The sequence below is a fragment of the Macrosteles quadrilineatus genome, unplaced genomic scaffold, assembly GCF_028750875.1.
Source record: "Macrosteles quadrilineatus isolate MER2022 unplaced genomic scaffold, UCM_ALF_1.0 Scaffold_6__1_contigs__length_79288215, whole genome shotgun sequence".
Taxonomy (NCBI): domain Eukaryota; kingdom Metazoa; phylum Arthropoda; class Insecta; order Hemiptera; family Cicadellidae; genus Macrosteles; species Macrosteles quadrilineatus.
The window spans coordinates 67,805-92,572 of NW_026542599.1; the positions used below are offsets into that span (position 1 = coordinate 67,805).

At 33.0% G+C, this 24,768-nt stretch overlaps 1 protein-coding gene across 1 annotated transcript in view; it reads left to right on the forward strand.

Annotated features, from left to right (window-relative positions):
* Positions 1 to 24,768, forward strand: part of LOC128996505 (protein Wnt-5b-like) — a 73,296-nt gene that overhangs the window by 41,144 nt on the left and 7,384 nt on the right. The window lies entirely within an intron of this gene.

Consider the following 24,768-nt stretch of genomic DNA (forward strand, 5'->3'; position numbering starts at 1 on the left):
AGTCTGATGCTAAAAGACCAAAATCTAATTTCTGTGGGGTGGATGGTTGTAATGGTTGTAATGGTTGTAATCTTGGTATCATTGATATTCTAGATGGAGTCATTGGGAGTATCTCCATTCGAGGCCTCTCTGATGTGATTTTCTTTAATTCTTGTAATGGCTCTATTAAAGGTTGGAATGTTTGGAACCTCTCTTCAGCCTCTAGAAACTTGCCACGTTTTAAAGCTCTATATTTCTCTCGTATTTGATTTGCAGAGTCAACCAATTCTTGTTGAATGTTTTTCATCTTTTATTTACATTTTATTTATCTCATTTGACAAAGGATTGTACTCAAACACTTTATCATGTATTATCAAACAATATGCAGATGTATTTGCTGGCACATTTTCTGCAGTTTCAATCTCTAATTTAATATCAACAATTCCTTCTTTCACTGTTTCGTTCTGTCTAGAACAGTCTATTACAATTAGTGGATATTTCTTCATAAACTCAGCCCTACTAATCATAGGATCTGGGATAGTATTATAGTAAGTCTCTCTAAACCTCATAAACATCTCATAAGCTTTAGAGACATCTCCATTTTCAAAGTCGAGATTTAAATCACTATAAGGATAATATTCAGAGTTTTGAAATACTTTGAGATTTTTTAATTTACAGTGATCAAATTCATCAGTTCTTTTTCGTGCACTATTGTCCCTAGCTGTTTGGAAACCAAATATAATATACCTAGGCTTCTCCAAACTTGAAGATGTCTTTACTGACCATGTATGTCTTGTGGTATTGGGATATGATGGAAGTTCATGCAGCTCTAAACTTCTAAATGCAATTTGCAAATTTTTATTTTGCAATAACATCTTTTGTAATTGTAACTTCTCTCCATCTGATGGTATCACATGTGGCATGACCCATTGAATAGAGTTAAGTGTAATTTTGGGAATCGTATCAGCAGTGCCACTGGCTGGAGCACTAGTGGTTGTTAATATACAATTCAAATCATTTTTGGATCTTTTCAACACCAATTCTTGTTTGACATTTACTAATACCTTATTAAAATCCTCAAATACACCCATTAACAGCTCTAATGGCAAACATGTACTAAACTTGCCACCTTTATGGAACTCTTTTAAATTTGTGTCAGAATCAAATGCTACATTTGACAATTTAGTAGTTTTATTGTAAGAGCTCAATATTTTCATAAGACTAGAAATTCCTGGGTTTCTTACAATGTCTATTTCTTTACCTGCAACTTCGTATCTAATTTCATCAAATAAGAACGCAAATGCATTATTTATAAAATGACCTTTTTCATGATTTTCAATTTCTCCCTTAATATACAGATAACTCCTACACGGGAGAGTTAGCAAGTCTTGATTATTAATACATATTCGAATTTCATCAGAATTATTTATTGCTAAAGTGTTGTGGGGAACATAGGAGTGATTTGTAATTTTAACCACACTATCGTCGAATTGGGATTTCCCTGTAACGTCTAGAAAATCTTCCATTTTTATTAATAGAAAATTTTAACTTTAGTCCTATTGACTTTAGGAACCTAGCATTTTGTACACTTATAGATAAATTCTTATAAATTCTCATATCTTTTTTATATGACAAGTAATTGTAGTTTCTTCTCCGTTAAAGTCAATTGCCTTGTCATGTTGATCGGCAAATGTAATACTGACAACATCTAAACTTCTCTTATTTACAGGAAAATATATAATATTTCTTGGAACTTCAATAATTTTGTAGCCAGGAGGAGCTTCTGGATAAAAGCTATGTATGGTGTGTGATTTGTTGCCATTTAAATAGGACCCGTTTTGCAATATTACATTTTACTCTAATCACATTTACATTATTAATGTTTATTTTATTTGTAGATTCGAACTGAACACCAGGAGTAGAAACACCTTTAAATCCTAATAAAATAGACCCTAAACATGGTTTTGTAAAATCAAACACGTGGCTAGAAAGTAGTGTCGCTTTCATAGTTTTATTATTAGCTGTAAGGAAAAAGTCTGGGACTTGCTTTTGAATTTCCTTTGCAAGCTCAACCACCTCATATGTTCCTTCAGAAATTTCTATTGTAACTGGAGCATTGTGGTCATAATAGAAAACATCATCACCTTCACTAATGGTTAACTTTTTTCCTTTAAGTTGATTTAATTTTGGAATAAGCCCTTTGAATAAAAGTTTGGATTTAGTATTAATTAATGCTTCTCCATTTTTACCTACTATAACTTTAAGTTTTCCATTTAATAACCGGTTTAAATCATCAACTGAGATATCTCCTTTTGGTAATGTCATTTTCTCTACTTTGTAATATGTTAAAGTATTTAGTGGTTTTTTAACATTAAATATTGAATTATAACTTTGAAAATCTACCAATCCAATAACATAATCATCATTTAATTCTATGGGAGGAAAGAATACTGACTTTAGCTCTGGCTCTGTACCCGAAAATGTTATAGTAAATGAATCCATTTTTATAAAGAAATATTTTTTATGAATGATAAACATAAAATTCCACAAATAGAACTATTTAAATCTTGTATTTGATTGGTTGTATAGTAGATTTTATATCCCTCAAAATATTTAATTACTTCTTTTGGAGGTTGGATTCCAAATGGGTCAAAATAAATTACAATATCTTTATTTTTACGATATGCTGTCCAATGTGTGCCAGATGAGCTATCTAAATTAACTATTCCGCACTCTTTTACTCTTGGTGTTAGATTTTTTAGCTCGCTTTTTAGGTACACTCCCCTGAAGTGAGGCACGTCTTTTGCGGCCTCTAACAGCTGGTAGTTGTCCATCTTTTTTATTAAATTTTAATCCCATTCCCATCTTTGCTTTTGCCTTCATCAAATTTGTCACGGCATAAGCAGCTGCTCTTTCAGCAAGATTTGCATCCTTGGCCGTTACTCTAGTCCAAGCTAAGTCTGCTAATCTCATGTCTGCTTTGTTCCGAGCAGCAGTATCGGGATTATTCATGTAGAATATGTCATGCTCTTTACAATAAGAGTCTAGTTTATTTTTTGGAGGTACATTTTTAGCTAAATTCTCACGTACATTTGTCCCAGGTCCACAGTATTGATATGTTGGTATGTGAAGTGGAAATGGAAGGTTATTTATAAGAGTATTCAATTACCCTCGACCCCTGTAAGGCTTTAGGAATAAACCTTTGCCCTTTTTACATGTTTTCTTATTAACATTTTTTACCATTTTTATTATATAAAAAATGTCTTTTATTCAACAAAAACACAAATTTAAAATAGTAAATACTAAGGAAAATATACCAAAGAAGTTGGGTCTATTTCCTACCAATATTCGATGTGTTATTTGCGGTCCAAGTGGAAGTGGGAAGACGGTTGTAATTTACAATTTAATTGTAAGAAAGGAAGGATTAAAATTTACAAACTTATATTTAATATCTAAATCTTTAGAACAAGAAAAATATAAAAAAATTATTGAAATATTTAGTTTGTGTGATGAAGTGAAATTACACACGTTTACTGACTGTGAAATCACACCAAATGATGTAAAATCACAGTCAGTTGTTGTGTTTGATGACATAAATAGTCCAAATATTACACAATTTTTCTCAATGGGTCGACATAAAAATATTAACTGTTTTTACTTGTGTCAATCTTACAGCAAAGTACACAAACATTTACGTGATAATGTAAATTTCCTAATATTATTTAAACAAGATGATTTAAATTTAAAACATGTATATCACAATCATGTTGGTAATGACTTTTCATTTGACCAATTTAAAAATCTCTGTCATCAATGTTGGGATAAAACTAAATATGGCTTTTTCGTAATAGACAAAGAAAGGTCAAAGAATAATGGCAAATATAGATTTATGTTTGACCAATTCTATCAAGAGGATAGTAAGGGTAAATAAATAAAAGATTTTTTTTAACATTTGCATTTATTATACATCTACACATTTTGAACATCGATTTTATAATGACCGAACGCAAGAGTATTGATGCCATCTTCTAGAATAAACCTCTTGTCATCGTCAAAGGATAGTACTTTTTTATTCATGGTTAAGGTTTGAAGATGATGATTTATAGATTTAATTCTTGTCACATTCTCATAGTAATCTTGCCCAGTTGCAAGGCAGTTCAAATAATGTTGATGTCTGAGGAGATGTTTAACAGTGGCACCATCAGCTCCTTTAGCTTTCTTCACCTCTAAAGCTTGCTTGTCTTCTTCATATAACCATTTTAGAGGAATGTAAGAATATAACTTTGGTCTTAAACCACAATATTCATACATAATATGACCACCTAATTCATCTTTAAACTTTCCAGTGACTTTTTTATTTTTATCAGAGTATAAGAAATGGTCTTTACTATATCCAGAGGTATCAAAATAGTGTAAGTCACATTCTATTTCCTTGTAAAAGTCCTCTGTAACTATAGCATACATTAATGAATCTGTATCTGTCATTAGAAATCTTTTGTTCTTAAATTTTGACATATAATTATAGTGGAAATCATACATTATTACTTTACTGATATCCAAAATGGTCATTCCTAAATATATTGGTTTATTAAACTTTACAACTAATTTATTTAAATGTATAGCATGTAAATTGTTATCAAACTTTTTACTACAATCAAATCTTGGATTAGTGACATATTTTGTTAATAGTGACTCATCCTTGAGATATATATCACGAAACTTTCGTTGATTCATAATTGTTCGACCAAAGAGACTATTATTTAACAATTTATAAAAGTCTTTTTCGAAATCATTTTTAGCCCATTTTCGTTTTTCAATATTAAAATTAATATAGGGTGCAAGCCATTTAGACTGTCTAAATTTTAAAATTCTATGGTATTTTGTAACAATCAAACCCAATTCCTCATATTTTTGTAATGCTTTGTAATGTAAAATATATTTAGTTTTGTCATTTAAATTAGGTATTAATTTGCCATTCATTTTCTCTGGTGCTAATGGATAGTCATTATGTAAATCATGTAAGCTTTTATCATATTTTAAATCAACTTCTAAAATGTATCCAAACTCATCATATTGATTATTTTTGTAGTCTATCTCATTAGTCCAACTGAATCCATCCACAGGCAGTGGCTTGCACATTGCTGTAGAGTATAGTGAGTTACAATCTAAATATATTAAATAGACACTCTCTTGATTGGGATCATAGTGTTCACCCATATATCTATTATTTGCTTTAGCGTAACGTGTAGAAATCATACTGACTCCTCCTCTGATCGCACTTTCTATGAACAAATGCATGTCAACATCTTTGAATAATTGTAATTTTATTCCTGTCATTCTAAGACAGGCCTCCCATGTAAGTCCAGGAAGTGAATACATATGTACAGGGTCAAGTTTGTAATCTTTTAAACACAGGTCTCTAAATGTCTCAAACACATCAGCCAGTAGCAATACATCTGTTTTAAGATATAAATCATGATATTCTTGTAAATTATGTATATTAAAATGGGTCCATACATTTTTAGCATGTTCATATTCATTGGGAGAGATATGTTCTTTAGTTATAGAACTGTAAAATGTTTCAATTGGGGGTAGAGACTCTGCGAACTTATCTGGTCCCGTCATATATTCATAGGGATATACACCTTTACGTTGTAGTAGTGGATTTTGTATGAATCTAAATGTGTTCAAATTGGAAGCCAATTTATATAATGGAAGGGACAGAAAGTTGTATGAATCTAAAAATACTAAATCATCAACAGAGAATGATATATATTTTTCCATATCTTTAGCTATACAATTTAATTTACGTTTATTAAACTTTCCCAAATGTTGCATTATTATGTGACCATCATAATTTTTCAAGTTATGGAAGAATACTGGTATTTTCTTTGTTACTTTATAGTTTAAATTACAATCATTGTGGGCAGCTCCACGGTATTGTCCAGAGGAATGGCAATGATCTCTCACCCTATCAAAATATAGGGGCTTTTCACAAATGTGACAATGTGTTGAGTTTTGGAAAGATACCTCTTGCTCAGGGGTCATTTGAAGAGGAATATATATTGCCATTTGATTTTTAATATAATCATAAGCCTGAAATAATCTTTCAAAAAACACATCCATATCATTTGTGCCACTGTACAACTCTTCAGAAATAATTTTTGAATCTTTTACTACGACAAATGCAAATCCCGATGGAATATGTATATTAGAGTTTATAAAGCATTCAAAATCTGCATAAATTACATATGGGGCTTTAAGTTGATATTTATAGTTTTTAAATTGTAATGTATCTTGTTTAGACATTTCCACTCGTTGAGCATCAAAGCTTTTACAATATGTCACATGACGTTCTAATATATCATTAGTGTAAAAATGTTGTAAACACAACTTGCAAAAATGCTGCTTATGGCCATGTTTTGTAGAGTGGAACATTAACCTATCAAAATCACGAATTAAACAATAATGTGATTTACGACCTTCTTGTAATAATAATAAATCTATGTGAGTATTACTATTTAGTTTAGTCGTTCTTAATGGATATATAAATTTATCATATTCAACCCCAAATACATTAATACTTATATCATTCTGTGTTTCAAATTTATCTATATCAGATATTTTCACAGGATACTTTATGTTTGTCATATTCAACTGACTTTCATAGGGTACATAATTAGAAACCCTTTCAGCATTGTTTGCATACCTTGGATGTAAAGCTGCTAAAATCGACCAAAGAAAGCATCTATTGTCAGAATTCTTTATATTTAAAACAGCATGTTTTGATTGAATACTTTTTGGTGTGGGGATATATGACTTTGGAGTTAGGGGTTTATACTTGTAAACATGCAACTGCCAATATTTAGTATGGTCATATATCCATCCACTGCCTTGGGCTTGATATTCGTGTATGGAAGCATCAATCTTTGAAAGTGCATTTTCAATTTGAGGCTTTAAATCTCTCTTCTCAATAGTTAAGGTAGTAAGACTTCGAAAATCTGCTATACATTCTTTTTCATTAACTAATTTACCATTTTGATCCATTGAATATTTTATAAATTTGATTCTCCTAACTAAAGTCCATTTTATCGGTAGAGGACAAGACTTGAGATTATTTTCAAGTTCAGCTCTAATCGATTCACCCACAAATTTAATCATTGTGTATGGACATTTCATGCAAGAATTAACATGTCTTTTAAAATGTCCAACAACATTTTTCTTACAAAAATTACAAGTCTTGTGACTTTGTAATATATGCGATTTTAGAGTCATGTTATTTTCACAGATTAAATCACAAACTTTGCACACATTCATTTGATGAATTGCCTTGTAGTGACGAATCATATTACTTTTGGTAGAGAGCGACACGGAGCAGTGTTGACAGGTGGGCCTCATTTTTATATATAACAAAAAAAATTTGTGCCACTTCTATTTATAGACTTTTTGAAAATTTCAAAATTTTGGAAATTTTATCAATTTTCAGCTAGAAATTAAAAATTTGTAAAAATTACTTCAACAGATCCAAGACTAGCAAGGAGCAAGCCCAAGTGAGTGACATTTTCACCACGTCACCACTAGAGGCAAGAAACAACCATGAGTCAGGAGCGCGCCCACGCCATGAGCCGAGTTCGCACATACATGATTTTGAAATAGAAATATAATATATCAACTGGAAAGGGGAATGGTAGATGTACTAGCAATTGTGCATGGGGCAGAGGGGAGTGGTGAGGGGGTGAGGGGGGGAGTTGGCCCAAAAACCTCGAACCACAAAAAACGGCCGCGACAACCTATACTACTATACATATACACATACATGGGTCAATAAATGATTTTTTTTTTATTTTTGCTTAATATCGAATATATTTATGGGGAATAACTAAGAAATAAGGTTTGACAATTTTTATAGGGATTTGCAGGCAAAGATCAGGATTTTAGATTTGGTGGCCAAAAATAATCCCCATAAGAATAACATGGGAAAACGTGTCTAAAGTGAGGTAAAACCGGCAGTTCTCCACTACTAATCCCGGTGGTATACAAGTCGACCCTCGATCTATTCCAACCTTTGCTTCACCTCACAAGCCATGAGCTTCAGCCACTTTATGCCCCAATGTAGAAATGTAATAGTTCGTTTCAGAATAGGAAAATGTTTAATACATACCTTTTAACTTTGATACATGTAAAGTTGTGACTTTAGTGTCTCAAGCGTATTGCATCATTCTTCCACGATGCGTCCCACCTTTTACGCATGCGCAAGCGATGATAGGCTGTAAACCACGCTGGCGTTTCAATGGAGATTACTGCACTCGTAGAGCTGGAGATTATTATCATATACCTGGAGATGTAACGCAACTGTAACTGATTCAGCTCTGGAGAGAAAGTAGCAATGAAAACAGCGTATGTGTTGGGAAAAAGTTACTGTACTTAGTCTATTTGGTTTTTGCCATTGCTATTGTTTGGAGATATTACATTTTTCATTTAGAGTACATTAGCCCCATCTAATTCAATTACAAAGCCTCTGTAGATTTATTTCAAACAAGTCTAAACTCTGAAGCTCTATGGCATTAAATTCTACAGGCTTTGCACTCGTAACTCTTTCTCAATCAAATCTAAAAGCACTGTAGGTAGCTCTATCTTAAACAAATCTATAAGTCCTGTCTCATAAAACTCAAATAGCTCTAAATTATTATTTTATTTAAGTTATCAAGTTTAGTATCTCTATCTCATTCAACTCTCAAAAGGTCTTTACATCCAGCTCATTCAACTCCAAAAGCTCTTTAGCTCCAGCTCATCCAACTCCAAAAGCTCTTTAGCTCCAGCTCATTCAACTCCAAAAGCTCTTTTGCACCATATCATCCAACTCCAAAAGCTCTTTAGCTCCATATCATCCAACTTCAAAAGATCTTTAGCTCCAGCTCATCCAACTCCAAAAGATAGCTCTCTTAAAACTCTAACTCTTTAGTCTCATAAAACTCCAATAGCTCTAAATCATTATTAATTTGATTTAAGTTATTAAGTTTAGTAGCTCTATCTCATTCAACTCCAAAGCAAAACCTATTTAGTTCCATCTCAACTAACTCCAAAACAAAACCTATTTAGTTCCATCTCAACCAACTCCAAAACAAAAGCTCTTTAGTTCCATCTCATCCAACTCCAAAAGCTCTTTAGCAACATCTCATTTGCCATAAAAGCTCAGTAGCTCAGTCTATTTCAGCTATGAAAGCTCAGCAGCTAAGTAACATCCTTATTTAGTTCAATACCTTAGCTACATTCTGGATCACATTCAGCAGCTCAGCAATTTTAAAATTCAAAACATTCACCGGAACGCGCCATTCGGTTTAAAAGCTCACACAAATCTCATTTAGTTTAAAAACTCCCTTATCAGCTGTTAAGTTTACTATCGCAGCTGATTCAACTAACGGAGCTTCCCTGACCGTTAGTTGCCATTGACGACGAGAGTTGGGACATATCTGCCTAAAATGGACCGAACAAGTCCAAGTCCAGCTGATGCCACATAATGCGAAAGTGGTTCGGAATCTTACTGGTTCAAAATCGTGAAACACACTAGCATGTTTGTGAATTAGGACTGATTTATTTTTACATTGAGTCATCGTAATGTTTAGAAACACCAGTAAAGCAACAAACTTATTAATTAGTAGCTTAGCCCATCGTGGCCTTGCTCACGAAAATTTAAGTTAAATGTTTGTTACTACTTAAGTTAAATGGTCAAACTAAGAAAGAAGTTCCTCATTTGCAACATAACCTGTCCCGAAGCTACATACTGCTCTCTCTGAAACCTACATAATATTTTTGGCTAGAAAATATTCACGCTGTATCTCCTTTCATATAGGTTTACATGCATAACCCTAATTTTCCAATAGTACTGTCCCCAATAGTACTCCCATAACTTTATTGAAAGGTTTTATGTATCCCAAAGTAAAATTAATTAACATGAAAACCCTGCATGATGTTTTATTGTTGTCCTTATAACCCTCAAAAACGCGAACTCTGGTTGTAAAGCAACACTTATTTGAAATTACATCATCGTGTCATTGTTATTAGCCTAGGGATGCAAGTGATTGAACTTACCAAGAACTTCTGATCTTTCTGATAGAAGAAGGCAGATGCCATCCCTAAAATTTAGATGAAACTTGATTGCACATAATCGTTCCCTTGACATTGATATTCTGAACACACAAATAATAATAATATATACCGTTATTTAGTTGACGAGAAGACGCGGATCTCAAAAAACATCAACAAATAGTGTACATATCTTGATTTTAAAATTTATTTGACGATTTAAAAAAGTGTTATGTAGTAAAACACAAATTTTAAGCAACAAAATAATGCAAATATTTTCATTTTAATCAAATAAATACAACCAGCTGTTCCTTTAGTAAATAGTTTGAAATTTAAAAAATATTCATCTGTTCAAACGTAAGAAAATCTTTTCTCCATGAGGATACAATAAGGACGTTAAAGGCCACTGGGGCCGAGCCCTGGAGGAATTTCTTGAAAATGCTTTGCAACCTAGAGCTTAATTGGAGCCTTCATTCCAATTCCTGAGTTTTTATGGCTAGTAGTTTTTAAGGTACAGTGATCAGTGACTGAGTGAGGGGTATTTGGCTTTTATAAGTACCATATAAATGGTATAGATGGATACACTTATACGAAAGGGTTAAATAAATAAGTTAAACACTTCAAAACAACTATGCTATCGCTCTATATGACAAACATAATAATTCAAACATAGTCTATTAATTCAGCCCTGACCTTTACTTTATACACAACAGTGGTAATCTGCAGAACATAAACGTTTGAAGTTGTAATCAGTCTCTCTTTTACTGTATGTTGCTCGTATATTGCTTTCAAAGGTCATTTGTTTAGCTGCTCCAGGACAAGTTCCTGGCACAGTGAAAGTATTTATTTAATCAGATAAACACAACCGGGAGTATGCAACTGGTTGTGGAACTTGTTCCTGAAAAACATTTGAGAAATAGCGAGGGAAAGTATTGTAGTTAAAATTTTTGCTTGCCACTTTTAATCCAATAATATTTATGGTTGTAGCCTACGTGTTGGAGGTTATGTTGTTGCAAAGTGTACGACCTGAAACTGAAATAGTTTTCATCTTAAGGTTCATCCAACTCAGGTAATATTCCAGGGACTAAAGTTACTCTTCTCCTATGGAGGAGAAGCCGAGAGTAAGCAAGGGTGGAAAATAAGTTTTACCCTTGCGATGAACTATATTAATCGTCATTCCATTGCGGTCATTGTTTTAATTTAGAACTAGCTCCCAAAATGGCTTCGATCGTGTTTTGTTAATGAAAAGAAAAGTTGTGTACAAGAGTTATTATTCTAATCTACAAGAAACTTAAATTAAATGGGCTAAAGTTGTATAAGCCTACATATTGCTGAATTGGGATTTATTATAGTGAAGTATACAATATACCAATTTGATAAACATAAATCGATTGTACTAATGATACGATATTATACTTAGTATTCGGTATCGGTTTCTTCAGCCGGTGGGTAAATGAACAAAGAGAAAAATATACAGCTGACCTCAACTCAAGTAGACTTACATGTATTCAATGTATCCTTTTTAGCTGCACTACAACAAGTACTTGTATAATTTGCGAATTGCTTATGGTTTAGCTAATTTGTGATTCGAAACTGCTGACTCTTCTTTTCTCTCTCCCATTTCTAACCGGAGATTAATGTCAATTTTTCTTACATTTCTAACCGTATTTAAAAAAAATATCAATCAAAATGCCACCCAGGCGAGAAACTAACTAACCAAGCAGAAAACATCCGCCAATTTGCAAGATTTAAGTTATGCGCATATTAATTACTACGACGATTAGGCTCGATCCAGAAATAATCGGTTGTAAATTGATACAGGATTAGTGTTAATGAGGGAGAAAAGCGATGATTGGTTCATCAGACTCATTGACTCTTTAAAATGATGAGTCGCCCTCATTACTGCCTTGAAGACCATTAGTGGCATCGTAACCTTGGAACCACAAAGAAACCGCTGAATGGTTGAGGTTATATCAAGTGCCGTTGTGATTAAGTCTTTGTTAGAATTGGACTTGATCATTTGTGGTTATGGGGGAAATTTAATAATGAAGAAAAATAAATATAATTATTTTGTTGTTGTTAAAGATAGAAGGAAATTCGTTTATTGGTTTGGATTGTGTTCAATTTGATTTAAACTGTTATTTAAAATACGACCTCCAAACTATCACTGTTGATGGTATTTAGCTATAGGGTAATGAAATTCAAAATTATTACCAAAAGATAACATAGAAGTGGCCTTTAGGTCACTTTTAGGTAATAATATGATCATATTGCTTGCTTTTACCCATCGGTAATTGCAAAGCAAGTCTCTATATCAATTAACTTTTGGGTACCGAAAAACGTCTCATCTAGGCTATGTAGAACATTTGTAGCGGTTGTTTTGTTAGAACATAGTTATTTTCAGCAGAAAACAGCAATTAACACCAAAGATGTCAGTAAATCAATAAAACTACCTTCAATTGTATTTTAAACTTGGCTATATCCTTAGTATGGGAATGTGGTACCTACATCTATGGTCAAAGGGGTGACGTATTAAGAAGATAATAAATCAATTACTTGCTTAGAAAACTTTACATACAGATTAATTTAATTGCCACTACGCATTAGATTAATTCCGACGCATTTACACTATTTGTGAACTGTCAAATTCTGAATTCCGACACACTTAGCAAGCGTTCACTTGAATGCTAACCGTTTACATAATTTTGATAATTTCGGCATGATTTTTTTTTCACTATTTTAAAGTAGAAATCATAAGCTTTCTTATAATACCACTTTCTATGTTTGGCGACGAATGTTTTTATTATTTATGTAGCAGTGGATATGCGATGTATTCAGCTGTCAGACTGGCAATGTAGGTTAGGGTTAGTTGTGTCATAGACAAAAAGAATTAAATATTTAATTCTTTTTGTCTATGGTTGTGTGTTGTCTGTGATCAACGTAAGGGTTTTGTACATAGTGTAAATATTTTAAGGTTTAGACCATAAACATAGTATGTTTTTGAAAACTATAATTTATTTCCTAAAGTTTGGCTATATTGAAACTTTTTCTTTGTGAAGTGGGTTGAAGTGGTGACAAATGAAAACTTCCATGAATGAAAATTGTTTATAAACAACTTAGGATTTCTATGCTGACAATTTTTTTAATGCCAGGTTAGTGTCATTATTATCTATACTTATAAAAGGTAAAGCCCTCACTGACTCACTGACTCACTGACACACTCACTCATCACTAATTCTCCCACTTCCCATTTACCTAGGAGGCTGAAATTCGGTACACCGATTCTTTGGGCATTAAATAGGAAAACTAAGTAGTTTTTATTCTGATCGGGCTTTCGGGCTCCGCCCCAGTGGCTCTGGAGTTTCCCATGTTAACCTTATGATTTTTCATATTGAAAAGGAATTAATGAATCTTAACAGCTGTTTCAATTAAACAAGTTGGTTCTGTTCTATGATGTTCAATAGCATTAAAGTTACAAGGATTACCAACAGGGTGCAGCACTATTATTTTTACTTTCTCCCCCTATACCATAGTATATGGAGAAAGTATTGTTTTCGTCAAAATTTTCGAGTTTGAGTTTTGAGTGGATATATTCGTTTTGGGTCCCCCTGGACCCAAAAAAGTGGTTTTCGAAGTGATGTCTGTGTGTGTGTGTGTGTGTGTGTGTGTGTCTGTGTGTCTGGATGTGTACAGAGCTAGAGACTACACCTGTGGTCCGATTTCGATGAAATTTGGTATGTAGGTTCTAATCTATGGTATCTCCAGGCGTTTTTTTCATTTTTTTTAAATTTTGATTTTTAATGGGGATTTTCCCATAAAAACCCATAAAAAACTGGAAAAATCGGATTTTCTCAAAGATGGCCCGAACGATTTTGATAAAAATTTAGTATGTTGTAGCCCTTTAAATTCTGAATAAAATGGTACAAATTCCATATCTGTAAAAATTACGGTTCAAAAGTTATGGTCAAATATGTTATTATCCCAAAAAATCCCCATAAAATAACGAAAAATAGGATTTTAGAAAAAAATACGGTTTTGATTTAACATAGTATGTTATAGTCCTTACAATTTTGAGTTTTTTTTTATTTTTTAGAAATTTTTATTTTTAATAGGGATTTTCCCATAAAACCCCATAAAAAACGGAAAAATAGGATTTTCCCAAAAATGGCCCGAACGATTTTGATAAAAATTTAGTATGTCATAGTCCTTTATATTCTGAACAAAATGGTACGAATCCCAATTCTGTAAAAATTACGGTTTAAAAGTTATTGTAAATTATGTCATTTTCCCATAAAACCCCCCTTAAATAACAGAAAAATCGGATTTTCCCAAAAATGGCCCGAACGATTTTGATCAAAATTTAGCATGTTATATTCCTTTAAATTCTGAACAAAATTGTACAAATCCCATTTCTGTAAAAATTACGGTTCAAAAGTTATTGTAAATTATGTCATTTTCCCATAAAACCCCCATTAAATAACAGAAAAATCGGATTTTCCCAAAAATGGCCCGAACGATTTTGATCAAAATTTAGCATGTTATATTCCTTTAAATTCTGAACAAAATTGTACAAATCCCATTTCTGTAAAAATTACGGTTCAAAAGTTATTGTAAATTATGTCATTTTCCCATAAAACCCCCATTAAATAACAGAAAAATCGGATTTTCCCAAAATAGGCCCGAACGATTTTGATAAAAATTTAACATGTTATATTCCTTTAAGTTCTGAACAAAATTGTACAAATCCCATTTCCGTAATGTATATTTACTCTCACTGCTTACACATTATAAAGGTTTTTGACAAACTTATGGGAGAAAGTATGTGTCAGAATGCTGATACCGTTTATTTTAAATTTATGACAACAGCTAATTTGCAACCAAAAGGTGAGTGAGCGTAGCGAACGAACTTCTACCTGGAGGCGAGTTAGCGTAGCAAACGAGCTAACCTGAAGGCAAGTGAGCGCAGCGAACGAGCTCCAACCCAAAGGTGAGTGAGCGTAGCGAACGAACTTCAACCAGGACGTGATTGAGCCATGCGAACGAGCTCATCTTGAAAATTAAGAAATTAAACGGGGCAAAGCCCGCGGGTACAGCTAGTTATTATATATTAGTACACTCCTAAATCTGGTGAACAAAATGGCTAAAATCTGTGTGAAATTTAAGGAACCTTTTTGCAAAAGAGAGAGGGAAAAACCAATCAAACCAGGGAACAACATGAATAACTCCGTATTCAAGAGATTTCCCACGGAAAAATCACGTGTTAAACAAATTGGCGGGAATTTTCAACAGAATCAAAGCAAGTCTGCCGCCACTTAAGGTAATCGACCAAACCTCTGTGGGAAGTGCAGGATAACGGTGTAATATGCAGGACCGTATCGTCATTTTATGGAACTTGATAACAGACCTGTTTTAGTAAGTTTAGATAACGGTGTAGCTGCAGCGGTACTTTGTATGATGCAAATGCAAATACCTAACTTAGGTTGTCTTTGGGTAGAAACTGGATGAGGTTTCAATACTTAATACAATACTTTCTTTTGAAATGGCGACCATATTTTAAGCCAAGTATGAATGGAGATGAGTTTAGGAAGAGTGGCGCGATCTTGTATTCTTGTTAGTGACTAAAGCCGCGTTTACACCAAAGTTGACAACCAAAAGTTGACAGTTAAAAGTTTACAACTAAAAGTTGCTCCTCACTAATTTAGAGCAACTTGTGGAAAACTTGTTGCCAAAAGAATTGGCTACTAGCTGACGTCAGGAGGGGCCAGGGGGGAAATTTTTCCACTAGTTTTCCACAAGTTGCTTGCGAAAAACGCGTACCAACTAGTTTTTTGTTGTAAACTTGCGTTGATCTTTGCCGACTCCCCGCAGGAAACCAAAATCTAGTGGAAAACTTGTCTCTCCACTAGTTGACGACTGAAATAGTCGCTGTATTTTGTAGAAAAGGCAACTAGTTTCCGCAACCAGTGAAAAACTTAGTGGGATTTCTGTATACGCGGCTCAAGACCGACATATCCCTTAGGCACAGCTGTTAATTAAAAGCCCATACAGCCAATGACAATTGGGACCTACAGTTTATATTGGAGTTCGAACCACATTTTCCCCTTGTAATAACTAAATTGTCTAATTATCATGATAGTACTGAGCATAGTCGTAGTACTCACTAGTGCGGACGTAAATCCACACCAGAGAGTATCGCATCCACAGTGCATGCCTATATATATCCACAATTCGTGACCTCCTAGTAGCTGGATTACAGGACCATGCCACCGTCCTAGTCTAAGACTAGGCCTACTTAAGGGCAATCACTATTTTAAAACATGGCAAGGCTAGGTAATTGGTTTAGAAAATTGATTTCAAACTTTTTTCTAATTTCCATTTTGATCATCCTCATTACTTATCGAACCGTGTTACTATGACGCCGCTGACGCTTATTTGACTTTGGTTAGAACTTTAGATTGCATTTTCAAGTTGAAGTTACGGCCAGTTTTTTATGTTAAAAATGAGCATCCTAGTAGTTGCCTATGGCAGATAGTAATATTGTTAACTGCTAATTTTGATCTTATGAATGCAATTTTTAGCCAAACCAAACTAAATAAACAAATTATTGTAAACTTAAGCAAATTTATTGTCACGTCAATTACCGTTGTTTTAAAAACTTAAGGAGAAAAGAATTTTGACAGACGCATACAAAGTGAGTGAGCGGTTTATTCAACTATAACTACTTTTGAGCTATGACTTGACTAAATTGGGTCAAAAATTGAAATTATACTTTTCTTATGGAGATTTAACATGGGGCTAATTTTAAGCTTACGACAGCCACCCTTACCATACTACTGGACCGATTTACAAGCGGTTCGTACCAAATTAATTGCATTTTTGTCTGTATATTTGCCCATTTTGCTCAGATTTCAGATATTACTCTACTAAATGTTATAAAAACGGAAATAAAAATCTCTATTGACAATTTAACATGGGCTTAAATGTTTAGTCTATTAAGAGTGAGATCTGGAGTTCTATTGGACCGATTTACATGCATGTCGTGTTAAATGAAAGGTAATCTTATCTATAAAAACTTTTGCAAAACTTATGACAGCTAGCTTGACTATACTACTGCACCGAATTACACGAGGGTTGTTCCACAAGAAAGGTTATCGGTCCTATATGTGCAGGTTTTATTTGTATTTTGAGAATATTTATGTACATTGGGCCAAAAATGGAAATTCAACTTTTTTTATAGTGATTTCTATTATAGACAAGCATGTTTATTGAAAACCTTTTTTCTTAGCTCCTATGCATCGCACATCTAAAGAAAATCTACACATACAGTTAGAAACATATTTGCCTGTGGATGTGCAAAATCCCTTCTACATTAAAATAGGCTAAAAAATAGCACAAAAATGTAATTTAAAAAAATAACATGGGCCTCATGGGTTGCCACGTTGGTGACGAAATATTTACAAAATATAAACAGAAAAACAAAACAAATGGAAGAAATTCCAATTACATGTTTTATTTACAGCGTAGGGTGAAAATAGAGAAATCTGTACATTACATACTTTTGGTCGAGTTTTCGACCACGGGGCGAGCTCTATTTTAATGCTAAAAGACTGATTATGGTCGGTAATTAAATGGTGATACATATTTCCGTATTAAAAGTCAATAGTAAAAGATAATCTCACTCTTGAAGTATTACTTTAATTTGTTTCTTAACTTGCTTAGTTGTTAAAACTATCTCCACAAAAAAAGTGAATCAGTGATTCATCAATTCATGCATCAACATGTAATGTGCAAGACAGCTCAACAATTACTCAAAGTGTAAAAACCAATCAAACCACCTGTTGTGATGAATGGGATTGTTATCTTGTCAGATGTTTAATTAACAATCAGCTGACTATAAATCAGCTGATCTGGGAATTCGGCTGCGTTTAAAACCTACACCAAACTGTTATGAATATTCATTGTTGTATCTAGAAGATGAAGGGTTCCATGTAATATGATTAAGGTGATCTAAGGTCTTTGAGGAGAAGCTTTGTTTACCTAACTGTTAGACCTAGTTATGTTGATGGAATTATCAGTAAATATTATAATTCTATATAATTTAAAAATTATTTTAATACAGTTTATTATCTAAACTTAGAGTAAGACTATTTACGTTTTTATGTTGTAAATTGCTTGAAGGTTGGCTTCCTATTTATCCTTGCATCAATCCGTCCACGAGAAACGGATAAAGCAAGGCAAGAGGTGAGATGGTACAGTTACAAGAATTAAAATTATCTGTTTAAAATCCAAAATAATTAATTATAGGCCTATTTTATTTACATTTTTTGTGACAAGCGTGTTATATATTTTCTTATAGTTAAAAGTGTTTTTTTTTTTTTGCTGCAAACGAAAACTTTATCTTGAGTTGTTTGTGAAACTTATATATTCTGATTACAATTATTTTAAATTGCAAAGCTGAATTGTATTATTGAAAATCGATAGTAGCTTATTTATGCTTAACAATAAAAAAACAAGGGACTTTTATGGAAGCTTGAATGAAAATTCCGTTAAAATAAAAATAAAAACCCATATATACTGTACGTTTTCCCGCGTATTGCAAAAACACACATCAAACTATAAAAACATGATCTCCGCGGACAGTAGTCTCCTAAAATGGTTTCCCACTAAAAATTCACTGAACATATTGGCTATAGAATCAAAGTCACAGTAAGAAGTGCCTTAATCGACCTAAATTTAAGTTATTTTAATATGAGAAAGCTTAAAATATTGTTGGTAACAACAAATTTTTATAATCCCATTAAAATATTGTAAAAATTGTTTAAAGAGATAACAGAAAACATTGAAATATTTTAGTAGGCTAATACAATAATTTGGTCGAACGAGGAAACAAAAGTTTTTAAGTGGGTTTTTAATAATCCAATATGCTTGCAGAGGTCTAATTAAATAGTTGAATCGTAAACATACAAACGGAAAGTTACACGTGTTAAAGATTACAAGCTGCAAACTTCTTAGTTACGATTGTCAAGAATACATTTTTTATAGAAAACCTTAATGACTTCTAAGAAAACCTTCCGCTCTTTTCAAATTTTAATTTATTTTACAGAATATTACAGGGTATTTACAATAGGTACATATACTTTACAACTGTGTCATTTATGGTACGGTATTTTACAGTTCTGCGTACAATTTATATAGTGTATATTTTCGCGTAACAATCAATGCATATTTTAATCGTTGCTACTACAGTATTTCAAAACGATATGTTTTATTCTACAATTTTATGTTTTAGCCTCAAATTTGGACTGATTTAAATTCTAGAATAAAGTTCATTGTTGGTGATGGTGAGGTAATATTGTTTGAAGGTTTATTGCGGACATTTTTCATCGAAATGATAAAAACAATTTTAATTTAATTTAAATTGTAGGACAAATCCACTACTCTAAAGAGGATTCCCCAAAACTGTTGAAGGCATATATATCATGGTTTTTTTAATAATTATCAGTCTTAATCACATAATTATGTAATTAAGAGATGGATCAATCAACACTCCATTTTCTCAACAATCATAATCGTTTAAGGTAAACTCTTTGTCAGTAATTCCTCACTGATTCTTAAGTGAGTTGTGGAGTTGTGGTAACGCACTTCCATCACCATTCCACTGATGGAAAACCATTACTTAATGAATGAGTTATTTAAACCCACTTGATGAGACTAAACCCACTCGCTCGTGCAAGTTAAGGAATCAATTAAGATAATTAATAAACTTCACATTAGTCGAGGTCAGTTTAATAGCTGCCTTATGCACTGGAGGCATTTTGCGTAAAGAAAAATTGTAGAGAAACAGTCCAAAACTCTACCAAATGTACATGGGTAAGCGAAGGTTGAAAAGGACAGTCTGAGGTGACTGTCCTTTGTTTAATTTTGTTTGTTATTTGTAAACAAAAACTGTTTAAACCCAAGGTTCGAATATCGGACATTATCTTTTTTTCAATAAAGTCCTCGGTTTTGATCTTTATACTGCAAAACTGTTACACCACTCTTCTGTTGTTACTTATTGTTGTATTGTGAACTTTGTGGTGAAAGTGTTATACTCTTATTATTTTCATGGATATGCACATTGCACACACATGTGCATTTGAAAGTTGCAAGTCGATCCATAAAGTTTAGGAACACAGGGAAAATAAGCAAAATGTGGTTCGGATTCCACTATAAACTGTAGGTCCCTTAGTTGCCATTTGCTGTATGGGCTATTAATTAACAGCTGTGTCTAAGGAATATGTCGGCCTTAGTCACTAACAAGACTACAAGATCGTGCAACCTATCCTACACTCATCTTGGCTTATACCATAGATAAAACATACTCCCTTATACCTACTTTGTAAAAATACCGTTTCAATAAAAAGTATTAAACTAGTATAGTACTGTTTATTTTTTTCATTTACTAGATTAAACCTAAAGCTGAAGATTGACCCCAATCCCTCAGATAACGGAATTATTGCATAGATTAATCCCTTCACTAAGCAGTTGCGTAGTTAGAGTTGGAATTTTAAAAACTTAAATAATTGATGATTAGTGTGATTACAACGCACCCTTCCTTTCCCCTTTTCCTTTTTCCTTGTGTCTAGAACGTAAATCCCGCTCTTTACTGTTAGACTTAGACCAAATCTCATTCATCATTATCTTTACAAATCTGTCAATTCAAAACATTGTTGTATATTTTAAACCCAAACTCATCGTCACAATGACATACCTTTCTGAATCTTTTTACTACCCTACTCGGTAAGCCTACAGATTTGAACACCCCTCAGCCGAAATTAAAACAAGGAAGGGTGTAAGCTAATCTAATCAAGCAAGGACAATGAGTTGATTGTGCCTGGATGAGGGTTTGGGCCATCTAATTACCAGATTTAATGAAGACGTAGCCAGCAGGTAAGATAATTCCCTCGTTACTTCAGTCTCAGCCGGTCGTATTTTAACAGCTGATTGGAAAGAAAAGCCCGAGGCGTCGTCATAAACTGAAGAGCAGCGTCTTTAACATCCTTAATAAAGCCGTTGACGATTGTATTCTTTTGATATTTTCATTATGGGAATTGAGCGTCGGTTTTGAGATTGAGTGCTGGCATTTGTAAATAATGTTGTAATTATTTTTGAAACCCCATATTGTTGGAAGTATTTTTTTCTGTTATAATTTTTATGGTACAAGAACACTTCCTATTTTATTGTAAAACTTGTTTGTTTTTTAATGGTCATTCTATATGTTGCTGATATTTGAGTTTGCTAAATAATCCATTCTTATGTTAGGGAAAACTGTACATTTATCGCTTCACACTTGGAGTAAAATACTTGAGGAAAAGCAATATACTGTTATGTTTTTAGAGATCATGTAACTTAGAGTGAATTGCATTTGGCGTGATTAAATTGCACTGAACTAATAGGCAGGGCCGAACTTACCTAGGGGCGGACGGGGCGAGCGCCCGGGGCCCCTGGGCCTAGGGGGGCCCCGAAGGGGCCCCTTGCACAGTAGTTTTTATTAATATCTTCGAAAATTAATCAGTCACTTACCGAATGATCTTCTTTTTTAACAGCTTTATTGTCGTTATCCTATATTTAAGGCTATTGTTAGATGAATTTTAAGGTATTACTAGGACCAAAATTCTTGACTCTAAGGGACTTTTCCTCAGGGTTGCACTGGGCCCCGCGCTTGGACCTAGTTTACACGGGCATAGCTGCTAGGCTGTGACGGACCAGTTTGAGTTTCAACTCGATAACCTACGGCCGCGGTGATTGAGTTGAAGGGGTCCCCTTCGCTTGGGGCAAAAAATACAATAAATAATATGAAAACTCTTGTCCTAACGTAGAACGTAACTTGTAAAATTGTGTTGGGGTTAAATGGAGATTCAATTGAGATCTAATACTTTTGAAAAATAAAAACATTGTTTGAAAAATATGTTTTATTAGATGTTATTCTTTTACCTCTAAGTATATGCCATTCACGATTTTAAGGGGCAGAAGTATTATATTAACCATTCAATTAAAAGGTTTTATAAAATAGTAATTAAGTTATACGTCGAAATTCTGATCTTCAATTTAGTCGACAGAGTCAAAATCATACAGCGCCAGTAGGATACAAAATCTATATAGACATTTTATGACAACTAGGGTCGTCTGATGTTAACAAAAATTACAATGGGTGGTGTGAATAAAAACTAGTATTTGCTTAAACTAAGCTGATTTTAAGTATATTCTAAGTTTTAAGTGAATAAAAATAGTCAGAATATACTACCCCTAGTAAATTCTAAGACCACCAAATGACTAGAATTTTCTAACCTTTGTAGGTGAATAAACTCTAGTTTTTACTAGCCAGGGTTAGTATATTCTTAAAGATTTTTAAGCTAGGGGTAGGCAGGCTAGCTTTCTAGTGACAGATGCCAAAGTAGGGTTGTCATTCAGTCAGGGCTATGTTTATGATAGAAAAACGCACTGTGATAGCCGTGAGTTAGATGTAGATATGTAAATCAGCTTATACGTTTTACTAGTGAAAACATGGATTGTCAACATGAATTTTACAACAAGTGAATTTTTAAAACTGCTGTAGCAGTACTAAACGTTGAAGTTCCGCAAGTGATCTTTGGTTTCATCAGTTTTATATTAGTTTTTATTTTGTTTTCCTCATTAAAAATTTATTTTTACCCCTCCAATTTACCAGTGGAAGAAAAAGAAGGTCCTTAGAGTGGGTCTCCTTCATTTTCTGCGTGTCTCTTAATGCCCACTGAAATGCAACGGGTAACATTACTAAACACATCTTTTCTTCCTGATTCATAATATCTAGAAATTCATTTTCCCAGTCTTTCGGCTTGATGGCTTTGTTTCCCATAGCTTTCATATCCGTCTTCTTTTTCAACCAGTTTTAATATTTTATAAGTTTTTTTCACTTGTGCCTCACTAAAAACCTTTCCTAATACATTGCTAAACTTTTTTGTTAATAAGGACAAGGCTTTAGTATTTGTTTGCATTTTTTATTTATCCATGACAATATATACTGTAACTATTTTTTTAACGATTTTTAACAGCAATGCCCGATCAACATTCTTTCCTACCTCATCCACATGATCATCCAGCTCTTCTTCTGAGCGCATGGAGGGTAATCTTCACTTGCAGACAGATAAAGCTAGACTGAGGTATTCCTGTGTAGTGTGTGGAAACAAAGGGCACCAAGGCGGTGATATGTTCAGAATTGAAAGTTTGCGTCATCTTAGTATTTTCTAGACCTAGTTTATTCTAACCTGTTAGAATATACTAGGATTCGCCAAATGACCCAAGTATATTCTAACTAGTTTTAGCAAATTCTTATTCACCTCGTTTTGAGAATTAGCTAAAACTAGTTAGAAAATACTAATAAGAATATACTAGTTTTATTCACTCCACTGCATATTTAGGAGCGGGCGAGCGTTGTCGACTGAAATCGTAAGAAAGCGCTCAGCAAGCAGCTGCAACAATAAATGATAATGAACTGATAAGGGATCCTGTCTAGTCTTGTCTGTCTCACGCACGCGCATACACATACATACAATGCCTTATCGCCAATCCAAAACAATTTAAATCACTTTACTCCCAGTGTGTTTTTGGTTGACATTGTCGTACTTTTGTGTTGTATTTTATTATTAATTCTGCAAACACTACAAAGAACAAATTAATGTTGTATTGAATGTTATGTTTGTGTTGTATTAATCGATATTGAATACATTTAAACATCTTTCAGTTACTCATATAAATGGTTAGCTTGTGATTTGTTATTAGACTTGTATCGTAACATTTTACTCGTCAAGAAAAAACTCAAACTCGTTAAAGTTCTTAATGGTACTTTTCATGCTAGGACTTTTAACATATTATACAAACAAGAATTCCATGCCAAAACCACTATGAAAATAAACATAAGTCATAGTTTATGGTTTTATCGTTTTAGTGCAGCCAAGAAATGTAGGAAAAGCAGGGGGTTTTAATTGCCATGTCAACGTGACCAACGTATCAGAGTAGGAAGTGACATTTATTTATAGGGAAAATAATATAGGCTAACTATGTTCTAAACTTTATAATGATTAATCTATAAAAAGTAAACTTTAAAATTGTTTTGACTTGTATCTTATAAACTTAGTACAGTAAAAGGTTTGTTAGTAAAATTATAGTAGGTTATAAAATATATTAAAGCTTTAAAAGTTTATGCATTATCTCTGACTTACATCACGTGTTTAAATATAACTTATTCCATTAATTAATGTTAGTTATTTTTTATTTGAGTTTTCATTCAAGCACCAAATAGAATGTGTATTACAGTAAAAAAATTAAATTAAACCTTTTACAAGTATGTGTTATTTTATTTTTATTTTATCTATAGGCTAGTTTTCATTATTTGTTGCAAAGGATATTACATTTTAATGTATTGCAAAAAATGTGTAAGGTACCTGCTAGGTATATTAAAATTTTATAAATACAATTACAACAAGAACAAATCATAACATAACACCATACATTGTATCTATTTTCAGACTTAAAATATTACATAAAATTAGTTTATGCAAAATACAGCATTCTAACACGTTTACATATTAATTCACCTTGAAATTACCTATTTAAAATTAGTGTGCATGTAAATGCGTTACATTGTGTACCATATGTTACATTGTGTACCATATATAATATATGGTACAC